General features: G+C 47.1%; 1 pseudogene; it reads left to right on the top strand.

Moving 5' to 3' along the window:
* Positions 1 to 5,376: 5,376 nt before the first annotated feature.
* LOC112925631 (large ribosomal subunit protein eL8-like) lies at positions 5,377 to 10,705 on the top strand (annotated as a pseudogene).
* The last annotated feature ends 598 nt before the right edge of the window (positions 10,706 to 11,303 follow it).

Below are 11,303 nucleotides of genomic sequence, written 5' to 3'. Positions count from 1 at the left end.
TGACTCTTCCCGAGGAATCTTGCCAGGCCCACAAAGAAGTTTGCATGAAGACAGCAGCAGCATAGTGCAGCTCACTTGCGCTTCCCCCAGGGCTGTGAACCGGGTGTTTAATTACAAAGCAGGTGGAAAAACTTCAAAATAAGGGGTCAGGCATCCTATTGTTTGTTTAACTTCTTTACAGGAGAACCACGAGATGTCACCTCAGATTGGCTGCTCCCTGGGCAATTTACATTTCCTCTGCTAGAGCTGGGTTGCCACGATGTTGAGAAAGACATTATTTTTGGTTGTTTTTCTTTTCTTGAAAAAAGAGGAAATGCCACAGGCTGGAGCTGGCAGTAATTCTGAGAAAATACAGTTTATCACTCATTGGTAATATTTAAAATAATTTTTTTAAGATTTATTTACTCATGAAAGACACACACACAAAGTGGGGGGGGGGCAGAGACACAGGCAGAGGGAGAAGCAGGCTCCATGCAGGGAGCCCGACGTGGGACTCGATCCCAGGACCCTGGGATCATGCCCTGGGCCGAAGGCGACAATAAACCGCTGAGCCACCTAGGCTGCCCTGTTTAGAAAAATTTCTGAAGGAAAAGTGTGTACTGAGCCGAGATTACAGAGTTTTAGGGTAATTTCTAGCACAGACTTGTGTGTAAAACCTCCTGTGTCTGGTCCTTTATGGAGGACCTTTATATATACACTATATCATTTGATCATCATACTCGTAAGGAAGTTTTAAGGAAATTGCTGCTTTCTTCAGATAAACTACCTGGGAGCTCCCAGGTTGATTCGGGACAGTAGGGGCACCTCCATCAGGATTCCTGGCCCATTAGTTATTGTCACCAGTGTCCTGGCATCTTCAGAGGTGGGCGTTCCTCTGACCCTCAGCCTTTCTTTTATTACCCTGTGGCACTGCTGAGACACATTTGGAACGTTTGAAAGGAATGACTAAGGCCATGGGGACACAAATAGAATAACACGAACACAGGAAATGTGGCTCATAGGGTGCAGCCAGTTTGCTGGAGCTCTTAAGTCCTTTCCCTCCACATTCGATGCCAGAAAAAAGGATCCCTGTTGTATTCTCTGTTTTCCTCTTGGGTCCCCATTTATTCATTTGCGATTCATTTATTCAATAGATATTTATTGAGCAGCTATGACGTGCCAGGCACTGAAAATACAGTCTTGAATAATTCAAGTAAGTTCTTGTTCTCTTAGAACTTGCATTCTGGTGGGGAGATAAAGGTACACGAATATACATAAAATAATTTCTCATGGTGACAGGTGGTATGCAGAAAATCAGGTGATATTGTAGAAAGGAATCCCTGAAAGGCTTTTATAGCCAGACATTTAAAGCAACATGCTCACAAGTATATATAATTATACCTATTTTATAGTTGTGGAAATTGAGGCTCAGGCTAAATGTGCCAAAGTCAGAGTGGTAAGGCTGGATTCCTACTCAGGGCTCTCTGCAGAGCCCTGTTTTTCTCATTATGCCCTGCTGTCTTGTCAGGGGTGCATATGCCCCCTCCAGCTCTATGGAGCACTCAGGCTGGACTAGCATATGGTATCTGTTTCACCTGTTCACTATAGAACAAAATCCTATAGGCTGGTATTCACAAATATTCCGTGACATTCTGCTCCAGACCCTTAAGATCATGTTTTGTTTTGTTTTGTTTTGGCACATGAGATATGTTCACTCCATCCCAACCACCCCAAAAGCCTTGACTTGTTCCAGCATCAAACTCCAAAGTCAAAGTCCAAAGTCTCACCTAAATATCGTCTAAACCAGATACAGGGGAGGCTAAGTCCCCAATTTGATCTCAGGCAATTCCTCTCCAGCTGTGCACCTATGAAATCAAACAAGTTATATGCTTCCAAAATACAAGGATGGGCAGTTATAGGATAGACATTCCCATTCCAAAGGTAGGAATAGGAAAGAAGAAAGGAATGACAGGTTCCAAACAAGTCCAAAAACCAGTGGAGCAAACAACATTAAATCCTAAAGGATGAGGGTAATCCACTGTGGCTTGATGCTGTGCCCTTCAGGCCCACTGGGGTGGAGTTCCTGCCCTCCCCAGGTCCCTGCATCTTTGCCAGGCAGCAGTTGGACACCCCCAAACCCGGGTGACCCTGCCTCCATGGCTTAGCCTAATGGCCCCTCCCCCAGCTCTGTGCCTGGGCATCCTTTGAAATCTCGGTGGCAGCAGCCATGCCCCCACAGCTCAAGCATTCTGCAGAAATAGTGCCACACAGACACCAGCGAAGTTTGCCGGTTCCCTCTGGAGGGGTGACCACAGAGCCTTGAGTCCATTGGGCCACATTTGGAGCAGCTCAGAAACATTGGCACTTCATCCTGCCCCCCTAACTGTGGGAAGCAGAGCTGCTGATGGGAAGACAGAGGTCCTGCAGGCACCAGGAGCCCCTCCTTTGCAACCACTCTGATGACCTGAGTTCCCTTAGGTGGTGGTTCTTCCTTTGTCTTGGACAATAGCTCTGGGCTTCTGAGGAGGTGGCTGATTCATACAACCTCCTGATCAGATGTGGTTAGGCCACACCCCTGGGTTCTCTGCCCAACATTCTGCCTCATTTTTTATAAAATAAATAAGCTAAGATTGGGCAGCCCCAGTGGCTCAGGGGTTTAGCGCCACCTTCAGCCCAGGGCCTGATCCTGGGGACCCAGGATCAAGTCCCACGTTGGGCTCCCTGCATGAGCCTGCTTCTCCCTCTGCCTGTGTCTCTGCCCCTCTCTCTCTCTCTCTCTCTCTCTCTCTCTCTCTCTCTCTCCCTGCTTGTGTCTCTCATGAATAAATAAAATCTTTAAAAAAAAAAAAGTCTAAGATTTTTCCAAATCTATGAGTTCTGCTTCACTTTTTTTTTTTTTTTTTTAAAGATTTTATTTATTTATTCCTGAAGACATGGAGAGAGAGGCAGAGACACAGGCAGAGGGAGGAGAAGCAGGCTCCGTGCAGGGAGCCTGACGTGGGACTCAATCCCGGGTCTCCAGGATCAGGCCCTGGGCTGAAGGCAGACACTCAACCGCTGAGCCACCCAGGCCTCCCTCTGCTTCCTCTCTGATGAAAAATTTCATCTTTAAGTCATTTCTCTCTTCTTGAATTTAATTATAAGCAGTCAGGAACCCAGGCCGTTCTTTCCACATATTGCTTAGAAATAGCTTCAGCTGAATATCCAAGCTCGTGGTTTGCAAGTTCTATCTTCCACAAAACACTAGAACCTGAGCACAATTCAGCCAAGTCCTTCATCACTTGATAACAAGAACGGCCTTTCCTCCACTGCCCGGCAACACATTCCTCATCTCCTTTGGAGACCTCATCAGAATGGCCTTTAACCTGCATTATCTGTGAACATTCTCTTCAAGATCACTCAAGCATTCTCCAGGAAGATTGAGGCTTCCTCTCCGGCTCTCTTTCTTTGAGCTCTTACCAGAATTTCCCTTAAAGCTTCAGTCACAACAGCGTAGGCTTTTCTAGCACAAATATCCCACTGCCTTCAGCCTCTGCCCTTTACCCAGTTCCAAAGCCAACTTCACATTTGAGGTGTGTGTTAGAGCAGCACCTCACTTCTCAGTACCAACCTCTGTCTGTGTGTCTGGGTTGCTCTAACAACATATTGTAGACCGAGTGGCTCATAAACAGCAGAAATTTGTTTCTCCTATCTCTGGAGGCTGGGAAGTTCAAGATCAAGGTCATGACAGATTCATCATTGTCTGGTGAGAGTCACTTCTTGGCTCATTGACAGGTGCCTTCTCATTGTGTCCTCACATAGCAGAAGAGGTGAGGGAACTCTCTGGGGCCTCTTCTATAAGGACACTAACCACCTCCCAAAGGCCCCACTTCCTAATACCATCACACACTGAGGATTAGGTTTCAACATATGAATTTGGGGGGGACCCAAATACTCAATCTGTAGCATTGAGGCACAGGGGTATAAAGACTCTTTTTTAAAAAAATAAAAATATTTTATTTATTTATTTATTCATAGAGAGAGAGAGAGAGAGAGAGAGAGAGAGACAGGCAGAGAGAGAAGCAGGCTCCATGCAGGGAGCCCAACGTGGGACTCCATCCCAGCTCTCCAGGATCAGGCCCTGGGCTGAAGGCAGTGCCAAACCGCTGAGCCACCAGGGCTGCCCGATATAAAGGTTCTTGATGGTGGTAATACCCACTGGAGATGTGTGCTATCCAAAGACCAAAACACCTGCAAGGAGACCAAAAAAGTCAGACCCGTAGACACAGTAACATGGCTCAGTCCATAGCCTTACCATAAACCTTACCCATAGCCTTACCCATAAACCTTTCCCAGGTTCAGAGAGAATGGGAAAGGGAGTATGTTCCCTACTGAAGGGCATGTACCTCCTCCTTCCCTCCTCTCCCTCCTAATAACAAGATAACAGATTGTGCTTTCTTGTTCTCCTGAAGGGCCCATCAGTGGAACTTGCAGTGATGTCCAAGGGCAGAAACTCAACCCAACCTGACCTACCAGATTTCCTCTGCTGGGAATCTGAAACATGAGTGGTGGCACCCACATTTCTGAAGTGGCTGGAATTGTGGAAGAAGGACCGAGAAGAAGGTCTATAGTATCCATTGGTCTTGCCCTTGTGGAGGCTGTGGGGGCTCTGTCTTCCCTGAATCATGCAAGCTACTCCTCTTGTGGTTTAATCAAGCCAGAGAGGATTTCTGTTGCTTGCAACTAAGAGAGTGCTGAATAATACATAAAACTATGTTCTAGTGGTCCAGCACCCAGAGAAATCAATATATAGTTACAGAGTGTGATAAAATGCCAAGGAAGGCAAGAGCTTCTGCTCTGGTGGGACACCAAGAGTGGAGACCCACTTTAGAATGGGGAGTCAGAGAAAGGAGCTTTTGGGGAATTATATGTAAGTTGAAACCTTAAGGATGGACTCAGCCATTTGAAGAGTAGAGGAAGGACTATTTTAGGGAGAAGGAAAGCTTGTGAAGATGAAAATGCCCTAGAGCAGAGAGGAGCTTAGCACATTCCAGAGACTTAAAGGAAATCAGGGGGCTGGAGCAAGTGGAGAGAGATGAGATTTATTGAGTCCAATGCAGTTTTCTTCTTGGTTAGAGTGGCAAATATCTGTAATTTCTTCCTCTTGAAAACTGGCAAAACATATAGTAACATTTAGCTTGTGTGTGTGTGTTTGTGTGTGTGAGCGCATGCGCGTCACAAATGGAATTCCATTTGGGAATTGGGAGTTTGTTCTCTGTGTCACATGATTTTAGCACCTGTCTACGGGATCTGCTAGGCTAAGAACTTGATTCCTTCAGGATTAATTTGGATAGATCAGATCATAGAAAGTGTGTCCTGGGCTTTGGTAGATCCTTTACAGTCCAGGCACATAGCGGTATGTGCGCACTGGTGATGGAGGAAGGTGGGGAATGGCAGAGGCAGGACACTGGAGAGAACCCTGTCCCATCCAGGTTGTTCTGTAATGGGGGTGTGTGTATTGGTTCCTTTGCTATGTAACAAATTACCACACACCCAGCAGCTTAAAACATTACCCACTTATTAGCTTATAGGCCTAAGCCTACAGGTCAGGAGTCAGGCACAGGGTAGCTGACCCTGCCCTCTCTGGCAAGGGCTCATGTCACGGACGTTTACTTTCCTCCAGGCCAGCTGGAGTGCATCTCAATGATGTTCTGTTCTCTTTTTTTGATATTCTTTTCTGTTAACAGTTGGAGAGGACTCTCTGCATTCATAGGGCTCATGTGACTAGGCTGGAGCCACAGGGATAATCTGTTCTAAAACCAACTGATTAGGAATCTTAACTTCAGCTGCAAAATCTCTATGCCATGTGAAGTCACAGCCAGCAGGGAGTGGAGATCATGGCCATCTTAGAATGCTGCCTGCCACAGGATGTTGTTGCTCTTTGCCAGCTCCTGGACTCCTTGCACAGTGACTTACCAGAAGGTTCTAGCCTCCTTGTGTATGCAGCTAAAAAATAATGTCCTTCTCTCTCCTCCAGCCATCCAAGATGCCAAAAGGAAAGAAGGCTAAAGGGAAGAAGGTGGCCCTAGCCCCTGCTGTTTTAACGGAGCAAGAGGCCAAGAAAGTATCAGCCCCATTTGACAAAAGGCCCAAGAATTTTGGCATCAGACAGGATATCTAATCCAAAAGGGACCTCACCCACTTTGCCACATGGCCCCACTACATCTGGCTGCAGTGGCAAAGGGCTATTCTCTATAAAATCTAAAAGTGCCTCCCACGATTAACTAGTTTATATAGGCCTTGGGCCACCAAAGGGCTACTCAACTACTTTTTTTTTTTTTTAATTTTTTATTTATTTATGATAGTCATCACAGAGAGAGAGAGAGAGAGAGAGAGAGAGAGGCAGAGACATAGGCAGAGGGAGAAGCAGGCTCCATGCAGGGAGCCTGACGTGGGATTCGATCCCGGGTCTCCAGGATCACGCCCTGGGCCAAAGGCAGGCGCCAAACCGCTGTGCCACCCAGGGATCCCGCTACTCAACTACTTAAGCTGGCCACAAGCACAGAGGGGAGACACAGCAAGAGAAGAAGCAGAGATTGTTGTTCCAGGCTGAGAAGAAAGCTGCCAGCAAAGGGGATGTCCCCACTAAGAGGCCACCTATCCTTTGAGCTGAGGTTAATACTGTCACCACCACAGAGAAAAAAAAAAAGGCTTACCTGGTAGTGATCGCACATGATGGGGATTCCCTATTGTATTGTCAGGGGGAAGGCCAGGCTGCAGCATCTGGTCCACAGGAAGACCTGCACCACTGTTGCCTTCATACAAGTTAACTCAGAAGACAAAGGAGCTCTGGCTAAACTGGTGGAAGCTGTCAGGACCAATGACAATGACAGATGTGATGGATTTGCTATAACTGGGGACGCAACATCCTGGGTCCAGAGTCAGTGGCTCACATTGCCAAGCTGGAAAAACAACAGCTAAAGACTTGGCCATCAAATTGGGGTAAGTGTGCACTGTTGAATTTTCTGTACGTCAAAGTGATAGGGGCACCTGTGTAGGTCAGTTGGTTAAGCATCTGACTCTTGATCTCAGCTCAGATCTTGCCCTCAGGATTCTAGGATAGAGCCCCACGTCAGGCTTCATGCTTACCAGGGAGTCGACTTGAGATTCTCTCTCTCTGTGTCTCAAATAAGTTAATAAATCTTTTTTTAAAGTTCTCTTAAAAAAAAAAAAAAAGCCTTCTCTCCCCCCTGGCTGTTACTCATTGTGCTCGTTTTCTATGGCTTCTAAAACAAATTGCCACAAACTTAGTATCTTAAAACAACAGATATTCTCTCACAGTTCTAGAGGCTGAAATGAAGATGTCAGCAGGGTCACATTTCCTACAGAGACTTTGTGGCAATTCCTTGCCTCACCTGGTGGTGGCAAGCATTTCTTGGCTCGTGGCCACATTACTCTGGTCTCTGCCTCATTTTCATATCACTTCATCTCTGTGTCAAAACTCCTCCCTCATTAGAAGGACACACATGCTTGCATTTAGAGTCTGCCTAGATAATCCAGGATAGATTCCTCTTCTGAAGATCCTTAATTGAATCCCCTCTTTTGCTGTATGAAGAAATATTCACAGGTATGAGGATTTGTGTGTGGACAAATCTTTGGGAGACCCACGTTTCAACCAGTCACACCCACTGTCTCCATTCCCATGACCCGGGTACCAAGTGTCCAAGTGTCAGATGACAGGTGTTTATGGCATCTTCACCCACTGCTCACACTGAGGGTGTTAAAGGTGATCTCTCTCTGTCTTTGCCGTGAAAACAAAATATTCAGTATCAGGTATGACGTGTGTATTCAGGTCTGTAACTACCTGATCTTGCTGGCAATTCTGAAGACCATTTGGCTCGGGTTCTAGCTTCTCACTCTCCTGAGACTTCATTAACCTCCATCACATCTTCCGCAGATTTGTACCTAGACGGCAAACCAGGTGCCCCATGCAAGGTCTTTAGCAGGTGCCTACCCACCACAGGGAGACTTGTGAATGGGACGCTTCTGCTTTTGAGCATTCTTTTTTAAAAAAATTTTAAAAGATTTTATTTATTCATGAGAGACACAGAGAGGCATAGACATAGAGGGAGAAGCAGGCTCCTCTCAGGGAGCCTGATGTGGGACTCAATCTCGGGACCAGGATCACACCCTGAGCCAAAGGCAGCCTCTCAACGATTCTGAGCCACCCAGGGGTCCCTGAGCATTCTTTTTGAAATGCAAAACCAGAGTTAGCTATAGGTCTCCCCTGCCCCTTTTTTTTCCCTTTGATACTTTCCTATTGAAAATACCTACGGTGGTTTCACTTAAAAGCTATTTCTTAAGAATAAAAAAGCCCTAAAATTCAAATGATGCATACAGATTACTTTTCAATTCATCTTACAATATGTGATTTGTAAGCACTCTTAAAATGTGATGATTCCTAGTTAAATTTGGGATCTGATTATCCTCCCCTACCAGCTAAAAAGTTTCTGTAGAAAGAACTGTAGAAATAATGAGAGAAATGAGTCCACGTTGATTAATCACCATTCTCCGTAAAAGCAACAAACTCCCTTTGTAAAAGTGATCACTGCAAGGAATTCTGAAAAGGATGCAGGCATTGCACGAAATGAGGACAAGGGTGGTCTTTAGAAAGAATGTTCTCTGTCAGTAGCAACGGCCTATTAGTTCACCTGACGCAGTCTCATTTTCAAAGCTCAAGACATATTTATTTTTATTACAGACTTTCTTATTTGAGAAACATCGTACAAAAAGAGGGTATATAATGTATATATGTAGCTTAAGATTAATAATAAAAAGAACATAAAGCATTCTTTTCAAAGAAAGTAGCAGTAAGCATAGAAAGGCTCAGTATCACCAGGGTATGAAATATTTGACATTCTATTGTGGAAATGCCAACACACAAATTATCCTTGTTCGCTTTTTATTGCTGTAGCACTATATTTCCCCATATAATGCTGTGCAAACATTTTATCAGAAACGGCGGAGGAGAGAAAACCCATTGTTAACCACAACCAATAAAGTAATTTGGCTGCTGATATTACAGTCTTTGCAGTTGGATGGTTATGTTGTTTTCTACATTCAACAAGGGGCGAGAATAACATATCAAGGGTAGTTATAAAGAAGCAAAGTGGAAGTTAAAAAGGCAATATGCCATAATATTTTCACCTCCCTGGTTTCTTCCATTTGAAGCCCATTATGGAAATATTACAGCGGCACAGCCCACTGCTAATCTGGGACTTGAGCGCAGTCCGCCAAGCTTTGGGATCTCGTGGTGTGGAGCGGGTCAGGCACACAGGGAGGCCACAGACGGGGTTTGGCCCAAATGTAAATCCCATCACGATGGCCCGATGGCCCGCTGCTTCCAACCTGAGGCAGTGCGGAAAATACGAGAGGGGGACCACCTGGGCCTGAAGCCCCACTTTCTGGTGCCCCAGGGCACTGTGAACGTGGGAGTGTTCTCACGCCTCCCTGGGCCTCGGGTTCTTCACTGTGACCAGAGGAGGATGATGATAGGAACGTACCTTTGTGGTGAGGATAAAATGAGTTGAAGTATGTAAAACCCCTGGGAGCATCTGGGCCACAGAAGTGCTAGGTCCCTGCATCAGTGTTAGAGAATCCCCAGGGCCTTCCCGCGGCCTGCAGCACCTGCCCGCCTGGCGCCCGTGGGCCTCCTGACCTCGTCTTCTCCCCTGCTCCAGCTTTTTTTTAAAAGATTTTATTTATTCATGAGAGACACAGAGAGAGAGAGAGAGAGAGAGAGAGAGAGAGAGGCAGAGACACAGGCAGAGGGAGAAGCAGGCTCCACGCAGGGAGCCCAACGTGGGACTCGATCCTGGGTCTCCAGGATCACACCCTGCGCTGAAGGCAGCGCTAAACCACTGGGCCACCGGGGCTGCCCATCCCCTGCTCCAGCTTCACTGGCCTGCCACCTTTTCCTCAGACTTGCCAACTCTGTCCCTGTTCCCTCAACACAGGTCCCTGGCTCCTGGGGCCTCGGTCAGAGAGGCCCCCTTCACCCTGCTGATGGCGGGAGCCTCCTCCTGCCTCCCAGCCCCTGCTCACTCCCTACCACATCATGCAATTACTTCCTCCGTGGCATTTATCATTTATTTGAGCTGAATGTGTCACACACACACACACACACACACCCATAGGTGACCAACTTGTCGCAACTTGCCCAGGCTTTTCTCAGTGTTAGCTCTGAGAGCCCCGCACCCTGGAAGCTCTGTGAGGGCAGGGACTCTGTCTTCCATCTCCGTCTCTGGCACCTACACTGTGCCTGGCACGTAGCAGCCCCTCGGGGGGCTGAGTGAGCGAAAGAATAACTGGGCGCCCGCCTCAGGAGGAGGCAGAGGCAGGGCCCTCGCGGGCTGCAGGGGAGGCCTGGAGCCCTGCTCTCATCACTTGCAGCCCATCCCCACGGAGCCAAATCAGCCGCCAATGCTTTCACTCCTCAGACAGGCGCCCGCTCCCTGACACCCTCGTGGATGTTTATGTTCCTGTCTCCATAGCTACCGAGACGCCTCAAAGGCCAGCAGCTGTTTTGCATCCCAAGATCAACACACACAAGTGTCTGGAGACCCCGGGTGATCAAGGCCAGGTGGAAGTTTTGGAAGCTGACACGGCCGCACATGTCACTTCCTCACGGACCAAATCCCCCGAGGGGGCTTGTCACAGAATGAGACTTAGCTCGTTGGGGCCCTGAGCCCTCCCTCGGCCTGCAAGCTGTGGATTTGGGAAGAAGTTCCAAAGGATCATTCTAAAGAGCAAGAGAGTTTGGGAAGGAACAGTCACAAAGGGAAGAAAACGGAGGCTACTGGACATTTAGGAATGGAAGGGGCAAAAACTGTAAAATTGGATTTCCCTTCCCTTATCACGATCAAGAAGCCCCGGCATTTGCCTCTCTGGTTAGGAGAACTGTGCAGCTAGGGGTCAAAGGAAGCCTGGACTGCACCCGGTACCTAAGGACACTGCTAGGATGCTCCCCTGTGAGGATGATCTGCTGAACACATTAGGTGGCTAGGAGGGAGTATCTCTCTTGCATAACTGTGAAAACTGTACTTCATTTCCTGCGCTTATTAAGTGGCAATGGTCATTTCTACCCTGACTTCCTCATGAAGATGTTACGTTATTATGTGATAATCAGCCTCATCCTATGGGTTGAATGAAGTAAACTGCTCCCTCTCAGGGGATGTGTTAAGTGGGTCAGGTCATTCCAGTTGAGTGAATAAATCGATTTCAGTTGACAGGTTGGTTTCCTGCTGCTCCAAAAGTTTTTGCAACAGGGAGAATTTACTTTACTG

The sequence above is a fragment of the Vulpes vulpes genome, chromosome 11, assembly GCF_048418805.1.
Source record: "Vulpes vulpes isolate BD-2025 chromosome 11, VulVul3, whole genome shotgun sequence".
NCBI lineage: Eukaryota > Metazoa > Chordata > Mammalia > Carnivora > Canidae > Vulpes > Vulpes vulpes.
The sequence above is the reverse complement of the archived record's forward strand: the minus strand, read 5'-3'. Positions and strand labels throughout refer to the sequence as shown.